The sequence below is a fragment of the Pogona vitticeps genome, chromosome 5, assembly GCF_051106095.1.
Source record: "Pogona vitticeps strain Pit_001003342236 chromosome 5, PviZW2.1, whole genome shotgun sequence".
Lineage (NCBI taxonomy): Eukaryota > Metazoa > Chordata > Lepidosauria > Squamata > Agamidae > Pogona > Pogona vitticeps.
Window position 1 is genome coordinate 138,532,307 of NC_135787.1, and position 12,662 is coordinate 138,544,968.

The window sequence follows — 12,662 nt, forward strand, 5'->3', positions numbered from 1 at the left end:
TTTTTTGTAGATCTCCCTTTCTTAGATAGGCAGCCTAAAATAATGGCTTATAAATAACCATGCTACTTTTAAAGGATGATTTTGCTTAATAGCCTGACAGGGAATAACAACACAATGTAACAAGGCTATCACGATGTTCCTTTTGCAAAATAAAGTAAAGACTAGTAACATAATTAGTTTTTTTCTGTTAAACAGGTATTGTTTACTCATTACCATTGGGCTGTAAAATGCTTTTGATGGGCATTGTGAGCTTCAAATTACTGTCTATTCTCTTTTTTAAATAGTTTTCTTAATTATTAAAAAGCAGAAAACAATGTAATGAGTACCATAATGTAATGAGGAAAATTACTAAGTAATGGTAATGAGTAACGGGGAGATGTTAGTGATTAGTAATAGTAACAATTTTGTTTAAAATATGTGCTTTGTTCTCACCACTGCAACTTAATCCCACTGAGGATACTCTTCATTTAGATAACATGTTACTCCTTTAGCATTCAGTGCTAATGTATAGGATCACTTGGATTGTTTGTGCAGATAGATCTTCTTTGTCTTAAACATACTGCAATACACAGAAATGTTGTGACTTTGGTATCTTTACACTTTATGCCATGATGTGTGCCCAACATTCCAAAGTGATAAATGTAAGCACAAGGGTGAGTTTGAATCCAGCATAGACACAGCTGGAAACACTGATTAGACTGCCTCAAATTCCAGGTAGCTTTTATCCTCAACACCTTTCACAAGGCATATAGAAGCACATGTAATGAGTGTGCTACCTTGCACATCTCTATTTTAAACATGCAGAAGTGACTGTCTGAAAAAGGGGAGGCTGCTTTGTCTATGTAAACTTCCTACGTGAGCCATAATACACAAGAGAAAGGCTTGGAGCTCATGTAGAAAAGCCTACATAGTCACCTTCCCTCCAACCATTGCTTCTAGTGCTTTCATTGGTTGAAAACAATGATAGAGATGCTGGGGGCTACCACTTGCTTTCTAAATGGTTGAAGACTATGGAACCAGACTACAGTGTATCCAAAAGCAGGGATGGCCAAAGGATATCGTATCATAGAACTATATTGCTGGAAGGAGTCTTATGGGTCATCAAGTCCAACTCCTGTTAAAGCATCCTCGACAAGTGGCCATCTAACCACAGTTCAGAAATTTTCTACAAAAGACAGTTCACCATCCTCCATTCCACTGTCAAGTAGCTCTTATTGTCAACAAAGCCTTCCTAATGTTTAGGAAAAAGCTACTTTCTCACAACCTGGATCCATTACTTTGCATTCTACCCTCTGGAGCTCCAGCAAGTATGTCTGCTTTGTCTTTCATGTGACACCCCTTCAGATATTTGAAGATTTCTCAGTCTTCTCTTCTCCAGACTAAACATACCCAGCTCCCTCAGCTTGTCTTCAAATGACACCCTTTCCCAATTCTACATACAGATAGAAGCCAACCAAACTGGCAATTGGACTCGGTCAGCCGGCATGCTTAGGGTTTACTAAGTAATCTAGTTTAGGGAGCTCAAGGGAAATGTGGTTGGATGCTACTGCCTCTGTCCCTTCCAGCATCCATCACCTCGAACAGCCAGCTCACTTTGCCTAACGGTAGGGCACATTTTGTCCAAAAAGCGTGCCATAAACAGCAAAGACAAAGAAAAAGAACTTACTCTTCAGGTCTACTCAGACAAAAGCTCAGATGATTTCATCAGGATATGTTCTCAGGCCACATTGTATATGACTGGATCTTGCATGTATAGGTCTGCCTTCTCACAGCAGCATAAATACTTGGGAAATAAACATCTATCCATGTTTAGGTATAATAATCAGAGCTAATAATCTGCAGTTATCACTTGCACATATTATAAGTCTAGGACTGAAAGCAGAAATGAGGCCATTTAAAAATGGATTGATCTTTTTAGCTAATGAGAACTTTCCATTCAAATTATAGACACGGGAAATGTGAAGGCAATTTAAGGGTCAATTGTGAATGTGGCCTAAAAAATAGCACAGATCTTTTTCTCTCTCTTGAGAACTGTGATTAAGCTCATTTAGTGACATTCTGCCAAGAGGTATTGTTAGGCAAAGCTAAGGCTAACACCCTTGTCATGGGAAAATAGTGGAGGATGTGCCTATGTGGAAAGGGGAGGGGGAAAGACAACCTGACGGTACTAATTATCATAGAGGCAGTGATCAACAGAAGAGGCAGAAAGTAATGCAATGATAGCCTGAAGGAAGAAAAAAAAATCTTTAAGAACATTTTCTGGACCAGTATTAATACCTAGACTAGAAGATGCCCAAATTGGATAATTAGCTTTGAGAGGCCCCACCCACACAGATACATTTTGAACTGCCCCATAGCCTGAAGCCACCCTACTGAATTAACAATTTTAACCTGCATTTTGGGGCATGTATACAAAATGGCTTGAATTGTCCTGAACTTAAAATGCTCTAACAACAACAAAAACAAAAACCCTATAAGATGCCCCATATTGTGTCGATCCAGAACTTCATTTCAATGAATTGGGAGCTTTTCTTCCTATGTCCACAGGTTATAGGTTGGGCCTTGAGTTTGCATTGTATATTGATAATGCAAGCAGCAAGTAGGTACCTATTATGACCAACTCTTCCTTGTAATTAAGGTAATCCAAACTCATTATTTAATGGGAATGCTTATTTAGACTATTGCTCTGCCTCCAACCCCATCTGGAAAACACTGTAATTTTGACTTCACTTTTGGCACAGGGGTTTTGGTATTACTCTAATTAAGATGAACAAAGTTGTGTTAGAACTTGTACTGTGGCAGCTGGGAAGTCTTTCTGAGCCCATAAAGAATGCTCATGCTGAAGATATCACTGTGCTCTGTTGACTATTCTTCCACAGCACCATCTGTCCTAAAGCTTGCATCCAAAGTCGTAGGCTTCACAGATTTAATACCTCATTCAGAACCCACTGAAAACTGAATCTTCTGTATTCACAACAGATAATGTGGCAACGAAGTCTGTGAATGCCACATTGCCAACCCACACATAAAATAGAAAACAGTAGATGTTTTCAAGATGAGCAATGAGGAAAAAAATTCTCCCAGGGAGAACTTGGAAAATTACTATTAAGTATAATGACTTTGAAATGGTAATGCCATTTATAGCTGGCCAGAGATGGGATACTGCTGTGTGATCCAGGGCAGGAACCTGCCATCACTTACTCAGTTATGGGTGTTTTTAATATGTTTATTATTCTCAAAAATTATATTGTAAGCTTTGGTCCCAGGGAAGTAAAAACACAATCGTAAAAATGCAGGCAAAAGAAAAATGTAGCAACCAACCAGTTAAATGCTCCTTCTACAGCAACCAGCAACAGTTGCTAAAGGCCTGTCTGAATAATAAGGTCCTTATCAAGAGCTTCCAAACCATCTATTTTCATTCCTTCAGCAATGCTTGAGTATAATCAATTCTTTGTTCAACAACCAGTCTTTTATTAACTATTTTTGACCATGCAAATCTGATTTTTCACAACCTAGACCAGTGGTGTCCAACCTTGGCCCTCCAAATGTTCAGAACATCTGGAGGGCCAAGGTTGGACACCACTGACCTAGACTTTAGGTATGGGATACCTTGTATGATGTAGTGGATAGAATGATGGACTAGGACTAGGAGAACTGGTTTCAAATTCCCATTTAGTCATGGAAACTCACTGGGGGGAGTGGGACTGTTAAAACCATTTCTTAAATATCTCACTTACATTGAAACCCCTATTACAGTCACTATACGTTGGTTCTGACTTGATGGCACATAGCAATAAATCGGCCTTTAAAAACTTACAATTGTTACACATAGAACCAAGCAAGTCATGTTGATCCACAGACTAAAGTATGGATCTTAACTTGCTTATTTAAATATAATTGAGAGCTTTTTTAAAAAAGAAAAACACTCACATGTGGAAATGGGCAAGCATGTGATTATGTGTGAAAGCATGCAAAAAGAAATGCAAACCACTCAGTTTCTATATTTATTGCAGTAGAAGTAATTATCTGATATTGCTTACCCTGTTTCCCCTAAAATAAGACCTAACCTGAAAATAAGCCCTAGTATGATTTTGCAGGATGCTCGTAATATAAGCCCTGCCCCCAAAATAAGCCATAGTTAAGTGAAACCCCACCCTCCACCACTGTACAGCAACCAGAAGAAGATGACATATTTGAATAAACGTAGATTGTTGTACATGAAAAAAAACATCCCCAGAATATAAGCCCTAAAGTCTTTTTTGGAGAAAAAAATTAATATAAGACCCTGTCTTATTTTTGAGGAAACAGGGTAGGTGCAGACTTGGCAATCTGGTGGAAAATCAGGCTGCCAAGAGTTTAAGAAACCAAGAGCACTGCAGGTGGATCTGATGTTGTAGTGAAACCATAAGCTCTCCTGAACACGAACACTAGAGACCGAGGGACACTAGGACCATAATCATAATATTTGATGTACTTCTGTTTTTATTCTTGAATTATGTTTTGATCATGGATCAAATTTTACAAAGTACAAGATGTTCTTCAGATGCACAATACCAAATATAATCCCTGGTGTGGAAGAGGTTAGGAAAAATATACATCTCTCTAACTGTCTCCATAGGAAACTTCCTTAAATGATGCATGCAACATGTGAAACAATGAAACAATATTTGGAAATGGAGTTTGGGTTCTTTGTAGATATAATTGGAAGGGACAAATTATTTTGCAAGAACCTAGGAGAAAAATTAAAGCTCATCCAACCACATCAACTTCTAAAGTAGAAGCCATAGTTGCTGCTGGCTCTTCAGATGCATTCAGTGATTTTTCTATGACTTCACTCACATTCTTTGGCAACTGTAAAGCTTGCAAATGTTTCATTTTTATTCCTGTTTGCCTTTGATCACAGGGTGAGTCACGGACCATGACCCATGTGGCATTCATAGCTAGGCTGAGTCTGCTATGCTTTCCCGTCACTGCATCCATATCGATCTTCTCAGCACCTCTCTCTCTCTCTCTCTCTCTCTCTCTCTGTCTCACACACACACACACACACACACACACACACACACACACACACACACACACACACACACACACACACACACACACACACACACACACACACACACACACACACACACACACACTTACATTTTTGGATAAAGTCTATCATGAGACTGTAAGCAGAAGATTCATAATAGCCAACTTGAAAATATCATATAGAAATACTAAATGTTCTTCTAGAAATAAACATGTTCCATATATAGCTTTTTTTCCTCCTATGTTCTAAAAGTTAGGAATAATCTAAGTGTAATTTTTATTTGAATGGGATTTAGAGAAATAGTTAACAAGTATTATCAGGCTCTCTCTTTTTGCCCTGCTTTTCTATGTCATTCAGTGATATAGCTAACTGCTCCTTAATTAGTGATAACATTGTTAAACTGATGTCATAATAGTATTAATAATACTACTTTTGTATTCATTAGTTTTGTGAATTCATTTATTATTCTGAATTGCTGTTCCTAGTGATAATTATTACTGTTAGGTTTTGCTTCTATAACCCTTAGAAACACCTGCAGTAAGTTAAGCCTCGTGATGTTTTGCAATCAACATCTATGTTAGTGAAAACAGGAAACAGTTTACTATACATGATCTGTTCTATTCTTTATTTTCCTTTCAGTTTTATTTCCCCTTTATTAATGATTCTTCTTGATTTGGGAAAGCTACTCAGTCTTCCATGGATAAAAATATGCCTCCTTGTAATAGTCAGCACTCCCAAAATAAAATTTTCAAAAATATATATGCCATGTAGGAATGTTAGTTTAAAACACTGAGAGAAATGTCTTGTTCAATGCCAGTTTAGCTGTATATACAAAATTCATTGCATCACTAACAAGTGACCTCAAACAGTGTAGAGGAAGTTCCTGACCTTATGCTTTCTAGATGTGTTGGGTGACATCTCCCATTAGCTTCCAATGAGCTATGCCGGTTGGGATATATGAGACCTATAGGTCAACATATCTGGAGGCACCAGGCTGAGGAAAGTTTGCATCAATGCTGCTTTTCTCTTATTGGAAATTGCACCGTGCATGTATGTGAAGGGTGCTTTAAAATACTGTATGACTGTAACGATTTACATATTACATATATAGGAGTCCAGGAGACACAAAGGAGAACTTAGCCCTTTCCTATGCTGGTGCATTCCTGGGACAGTTCCCTCTCCTGAAGCTGGCATTTCACTCAGCCTCATGGCAAAGGAGAAAGGGATCAAATTCCTGCTTCATGATTACTTTGCTAATTACCAACCCTCCTCTTTGCTACTCAGTGATGCCATTTTCATTTTTTAAAACATCATGTTAGATGCAAAGAATATGCATTTAATGTTATGTCTAGAACCCCATTCAGGCTTTAAACGCAATTCTAAAATAAACACAGAAGAAGGGGGAAGTGCTAGTTCTGCCCCCCCCCTCGTTATTCTCCTTGTCTGTGAAAACTGACAGGTCTGACTGCTCTCCTCTTCCGACTCGTGATGTGTCATGGCAAATCTTTTGGTTGAGGATGAGAAAATCTGCAAATATTTTATTACATCTTTAGTTATTACAGCACGGACCAGCTGCTAAGTGTTGGCTTGAAGCTGAGGAAAGAGCTGGCCAAGATACGGTTGTTGTTAATACATAAATTCCAACCTGCAGTGGTTTTCTGGCACAGCTATTTTGACTTTGTGTGTCTCCTTCTTCACCCAGGATGGGTCCAGTGTCTATCAGGAAAGATAGATAAGCAGTAAAGTGATATCCTGCTTCTGGTTTAAATGCTCAGGATAAGAAAACCTCAATGTGAACTAAATGTTAGGGCAAGCACTTTGTTGGAGTTATGCCTGGCCCACCGGAGATGATTCCTGACAGTTCAAGATGGAACCCAATGTTTCCTCATGTTGGGAGGTCTGAATGAATGAGCGTAGCCCTTCCCTTCATACAGCTGATAAAGTCCAATATTAAAATTCCTGTTGCCAGACATAAGTTCTGCCAGGAAATTTAACAAAAGCTGCTTTGATCCCAGTCATTTGTCAACTTCAAGAATATGCTACCTCCCATTCTTGAGTCTGCTTCTAACAAGTGTTCTCCAACAAAAGAGCTCTGTGTTTGTTTATAAACAAGACCATGTCCTAACATTTTATTTTTGGAGGGGGAGAAGGAAAAGCTGCTCCCATCAGTTCTATTGCCAGGATGGAAAAAATTATTTAAAATCAATAGCTTTATCTTCTCTTGTGATATTGAAATTAAATGAATCTTTATATAGGACCATAGAAGCTGCTACAGAGTTAAATCATTTGTGCTTTCTAACACAGCAATAACTTTTTGGGGCTTCAGAGGGGATTCTTTTCTAGTCTTATCTGGAGATTCCTAAAATTAATCGGTGGCCTCCCATGTAAATGCCAACCAGGCCTGACATGCTTAGCTTCTCATATCAGACTAAACCAATGCATTCAGGATAGTTATGTCCTTTTCAGATGCCATCAATAGCTTCAGACCACTTCTCTTCTTTCTTCAGCAAGTGATGTGTGATGTTTTCCCATGTAACCCCTGTTTGTTTCCCCGAACAAAGGGATCACCCTACGTCTTCCCACCAGCAGATAACAATAGGGACATTCCCTCCTTTTTCTCACTGCCACCAGTGGATTTCATTTATCCACAATGTATAAAGAAATTTTATTCAGACACTTGTCAGGTTGCTGCCAACAGAACTGATTTATTGAAAGGTATTAACTGTAATTATAATTACAGATGTTCTTTATTCAATGCATACTATAATCATTCAAATATCTTATATCTTGCCTCCTTCATCACCTGCTCTATCTATTTATCTTGACCAGCTTATCTCTGTTATTATTTCTTCTCCCTATCTCCCTATCTCTCTCTCTCTCTCTGCAAGTTCTTTTCTGCTTCTCTCTGCTCTCTGCCAAACCTCCTTATATCTGTTGATCTGCTGACTCCACCCCTCCACTCCTCTCAGTCACATGATGCTTTTGCTTAAACTTCGTATATTCCACTGAGGGGCAAAGGGATGCCCAGGCAGGCTTTACATTAGGCATCCTTCAGTCTTGAGAGACGATTGTAACATGCTCTGAATAGAGGACTTGGAACAGCGTCTAGTGTGGCTGAAAAGGCCAATTCAAGAGTGACAATTCCTTCCACACTGAAGACAAATACAATCTGCCCCCTGTCCAGCACCCTGATTTTGCTGGTTTCAGAACTGCCTCTTTGCCTCGGCCCGCTGGACAAGTGTCTTCAAAATGCGAGAGGCCATGATGCACGCCTGCCTCCAGGCTAAACACTCAGATGTCAAGGTTTCCCATCTGTTGAGGTCCATTCCTAACGCCTTCAGATCCCGCTTGCAGATCTCCTTGTATCACAGCTGTAGTCTCCCTCTGGGGAGATTTCCCTGCACTAATTCTCCATACATGAGATCTTTTGGAATCTGACCATCAGCCATTCTCACAACATGCCCAATCCAACATAGACGTTGCTGTTTCAGTAATATATTACATGCTAAAAATTCCAACTCATTCTAGGACTACTGTATTTGGAACTTTCTCCTGCAAGGTGATACCAAAAATACTTTGGAGACAACGCATATGGAATGTGTTCAGTTTCCTCTCGTGCCATGCACGAAGGGCTCAGGACTCACTGCAGTACAGGAGTGTACTCAGGGCACAGGCTCTATAGACCTGAATCTTGGTATATGCCATCAGCTTCTTATTGAGCCATACTCTATTTATGAGTCAAGAGAACATGGTGTCTGCTTTGCCAATGTGTTTATCCAGCTCGACATTTAGGGAGAGAGTGTCAGAGATGGTTGAGCCAAGGTATCCAAAGTCATGAATAACCTCCAATTCTTGTGTGGAGATGGTAATAGCTAGGTAGGCTGTTTCTAACAGAATATGGCAGTATTATGTTTTATCTATCTTGAGCAGACTATTTTATAAAAAAATCATTTATAAGCCAGTTGTTATATTGCAGGATATATCACTGAAAATCAAGAGCACGATGGTCCACATGATTGTGTAAAGGATTACTAGGTATGGATATCAAAGCTGGACTGTGAAGACAGCAGGCAAGGAAAAATGTTTTCTTTCAAATATGGTGTTATAGGGATGCTTTGTGGAGACCCTGGGCTGTCAGAAAGATGAACAAGCAGGTCCTATATGAAATTAAGCATGAACACTCTCTAAAAGCAAAAATGACAAGACCAAGGCTTTTGTACTTGGGGTAAATCATGATAAGACAAGGCTCCTTGGAAAAAATAATGCTTGTAAAAGCTGAAGGTAGCAGGAAAAGAAGAAATCCAAACATGAGTTGGGTTGATTCCCCAAAGGATAGCACAGGGTTGAGTTTGCAAGAGCTGAGCAGGGCTGTTGATGATAAGTCATTTTGGATGTCACTCATTCATGAGGTCACTATAAGTTGGAAGCAACTTAGAGCACATAACAAGAACATTACCCCATGGATTTCATAATTATTTACACAGATGGAGAAAGTTACTTTTTGGGATGCCAACCACCCAACACCCAACATCCCACCCAATGCCCATGCTCTGAAGACTTGAAATTAAAATAATATTCCAGGATGGAAGCTGCAAATATGAAGAATCAGGTTAGAGTGTGATATTAGGTTTTACTCCTAGAGTAAAGCACCTCCATTACTTCTTCTTGAAGCATACAGCTCCTGTTTTTCACTGTGAGAAAAATTTCAAATCTCTGTCTTGGAACTTTAGATTAACTTCAGTTCCTGTGGCTTCAACCTCTAGCCAATATGATTTCTGGACTCTCCCCTCCTCCTCCAGTCTTAAGCTCTGAAAAGTCCAGCCTGAAAAGACCTGAGGACTCAAATGGTTTCCTCATGGGGATCAGTGATCAATGGATCAATAAATCTATTTCCCAAACTTGATTTTGGATTTCACTCTAATAATGTTCTAATACGTTCTAATAGTGTTCTAGTTATGAAACCTTTGTATTGAGAACATTAGGATGTAGCATCAAGAAAATTTTTGACAGAATGGTTTGAAACATTGGAATGGGCTTCTACAGAAAGCTGATGAGGTATCACTTTGTTAGTATTCATGAGATGAAGTCAGTTCAGAGAAGTCCAAAAGGTGTTTCTGAAACTTGCTAGTTTGTCTGCTGTTATTAGTTACATTATTTCTGCATTTGTTTCAATTGAGCTTTCTTAACTATTTAGCTGTTTACTTCAGCCTTCTGGAAAAGATGAGAGTATATTTTTTTCATAAATTAATTAAAATATTACCTCTGTTAGATTTCTATTAGATAATGGCCACATATGTAAATAACATCTCAGTGTGAATCAGAATGTTTGTAATGAATGCAATTGTTCTTTCATGGTTCTTTCAAAAGTGAAAACTGACACCAGGTAAAAGCCATCTGAGTCCATACATGCTTGCAGTTTTACACATATAGGCTTCCCATAGAGTTTGGTAATTTGTAATTCATAGACAGAAAATTCATAATGGATACTATATTCAGAATAATGGTGAATATTTACACCCTCCTTCTCTTCTTTCCTAGCAGCTACTGGCTCCTGTGGAGGTTTGGGGTCAGACGCTTGATTAAGTGAATTACAGCTAAAATCCCCTAGTATAAACCATGTTGTGCCTCAGGCTACCCAAAACAATGCTCCCTGTTTTAACCCATAATGGGTAGTTGCATTTGGTAAATGACTTAATCACAGCAACATAAATATTTATGGGAGAATTGTTCCAATTACGGTATAAGCTTGTTTAGATGCTATCAGTTAGACAGGGCTTTCCCAACAAGAAAATGATTGTTAAGAGACATTAGAAATGGTTAAACTCTGGAGGGAGAAAGGTCACTGGACCAATGACACATAGATCTGTATTTCAATTTAATGCTACCCCCCCTTTCCCTTGCACTTAAAGAAAGTGAGTTTTTGCAATGGAAAAATGTTATAACAAACAGATTGATTGTGAACAACACACTAAGTCCTTTATGCTGATAGTCATTTTGATGCAATTCTGATTTCCAGCTACTTCACTTTAATGGAACTGAACAATATGAGAATAATTAAGTTGATACTAATAACAATTTAGATATTTTGTGCAGAAATACTAGGCTACAGAAACTACTCTAAACCTGAAAGCACATTTTTGCATAGTCCATGGATCCTTGTAAGAATAAGGCTGCATAAGCTAGAGAATACAATTGCAAAAAACTGTTTGCTTGGTTAAGATGATGAAAGAAATGTGTAGAATGTCATTTTCTCATGTGTGCATTTTTGTCTGTCCAAATTTAAGACTGAGAACAAACAATTTTTGAAATGTTTAGACAAGGAAGAAAATCCGAAATTATGTCCTCTTCTCGTTAACATTTTAATTTACAACTTTGCAATAGAAATAAGGATAAGTATATTTTTATCAGCAACGGTTTCCAAAATTGTGGAAACAACATTAAAAATAAAATAAAATCACATGACACATGACACAGATTTGAAAAATAACAAAAATTCACCAACTTGCTTTGAAGTACTGTGTTTTGAACTATGAATAAATAAATTTTCTATGTCTCCTGTTATGAGCAGAGGTTTGAAACGTTACTTTGGTTGAGGCAAAACTCAACCCCAAGACACCTTCCCTTATCTGCTAACATGGCCAGGGATCTGTGACTTTTTAAAGCCCTAGTTATGTGTCATTCAAAACACTGACACACTTACATTTTCTTACACCGAGGAGATAGGTAGAACAACTAACTGCTTTTAAATGGGTTTTCAATAGGGATAAAATACTGGGCTTCTATAATGGAAGACTTGTATACATTTTTTTTAAAGTATGAAGTACAAGCAGACATGTTCTCTGGGGAGAGAAACATATGATCTTTGTGATGCTCCATTAATCTACTGAACAGTGTGAGTGTCTAGCACATGAGATATGACTTGAAAGGAATAGTACAAGGAATGGCACAAAGAAGAAATGGAAGAACTGGAGGTGATTTATTTATTTATTTATTTTAAAAAAGCAGTGTTCTCTTGCACTTCTGCCTGGAAGCAAAATCCATTGCTTACCAATTAGAAATTATGGGTTTTTCTTAACTTTAACTAACTTAAACGATGTTTATTCATTGTCATTGGTTATCTTTCTTTCTTTGAAGTTGCCAGCTGCAAGACATTTCAGGTTGTGCTGTAACAAACACCAGGAGCCAGGTTGTGCAATGGTTTTTATTACAAAACCAGCATTCACCTGCTTGTCAACAGCAACCCCAAACAGACACATCAAGCTATGGTTTCATACAGGAGCTAGTCTTTATTTGTTCAAAGCAACTGAATGAGCATGGACATGGACAATGCTTTCTAAAAGACACAGCTTGGATCGGGGTGGTTACAAGACAAGGTTAGTAATGTGCCATGAAGCAGGAACTGATGTAGAGCAATCCTGATAGGGCTTTCAAAGTAAGTGAGATATTTAAGGAGTGGTTTTACAAGTTCTGCTTCCCCAGTAAGTTCCCATGGCTGAGCAGGGATTTGAAACTGGTCTCCAGAATTCTAGTCTATCACGTTACCCACTTCACCACACTGGGTACAAGGCAGGCAAATACTTTAAAAAATAGGAACCATATACAGTGGTGCCTTGCTTAATGATTG